The sequence below is a fragment of the Nelumbo nucifera genome, chromosome 7 (genome assembly GCF_055504915.1).
Source record: "Nelumbo nucifera cultivar China Antique chromosome 7, China Antique-T2T, whole genome shotgun sequence".
Lineage (NCBI taxonomy): Eukaryota > Viridiplantae > Streptophyta > Magnoliopsida > Proteales > Nelumbonaceae > Nelumbo > Nelumbo nucifera.
The window spans coordinates 11,142,657-11,143,951 of NC_142655.1; positions in this window are offsets into that span (position 1 = coordinate 11,142,657).

Genomic DNA, 1,295 nt, shown 5'->3' on the forward strand with positions numbered 1-1,295 from the left:
TTTCATGAGATATGATGAAACGTACATTTGATTTCGTCCTTTTTATAAGTCAGGATGTGGACTTGAGTTTACTTTTTGCTCCAACCACGTAATTTTCCTCCGGCTTTCTTCCTTCGGTTTCTTTATCGCCCTCCAACCTCAGTTGACCCTGTTAAAGAAAGACCAAACCACTGACCACGAAATCAAAGTCTTCGATTCTATCCAAAAAAAACAAAGAAAGAAAGATAGAAATCAAAGCCTTCGTATGCATTCCCGGTTTGATACCTGCGCTAAAATCATGTCATAATTAACAACAATTAATGAAGTCTTTTTTAATATGCAGCCGCTCCCATGAGGCCATTACCACTAGGAATTCGGCTTCAGTGCTCACAAACACGGTCGCTTGCAATTGGTGTACAAATGGGAGATATTCCCAATAAATGGCTGTAAAAATCTGTACAAATGGTGGGTTTCAAGGCTGTGCAAACGTTACGAACAGAATCTTGAGTCTTGTGAGCACTGAAGCCGATCGCGATGGACCACTACAATCACTCACTTTCATACGGGAGTGGGAGTCATTATTGATTAAATAGCACCCCTACTATCCAAAGAAAAATAATTACTTGAATATAACATGTGACTCCAGAGATTAAATTACTTAAATATACCATATGCGCTACGATTAAGTATATCTTGTAGGTCCACTTGACACAAATGCGTGGTAACTTAGTGAAAAGTAGAAATGGCTCTCAGCTATCTGACCCGGTCAGAGTGGGTTCTTTTTGACCATGATCAGGTTTGGAGTGTGTTTTGGGTCGCGGATCAGGAGGGGTCGTGTATGTATGCATCTATGTATCGGTCGGCTATCGGTGAAAGATTCTTAGTGGTTTAGAAATTAAAAATTTTCAATAATCTTGAAGAATCAAGATCAAGTCTATGGTGGTGTACAAAATCCTAGTAGAATTTGATCTATGTGAAAAAGAAGAGGGAAAAAGGGTTTGGTGGCTCTAGGGATCTAAATAACTGAAAATTTTAATTTAAAAGTATTTTTAAATATATAATATAAAATATTATATATATATATAATTAGGGTTGAGGCGGGTGGTGAATTCACTCTCCATTCTCGTCCTTGTTCCTAGACACTGTCAATTTTTATATATTCCTACCCCATTCATGCCAAGACAATCTCCACCCTCAATTCCATCAATCAGGTTGCAAAATCTGAGTACCTGACAGGATGGAGAAAACTATGATCTGTATATATTTTGTTGGGTTGAATTAAGTTATAAATGATTATTTCTATGTAGGAGTCTAAT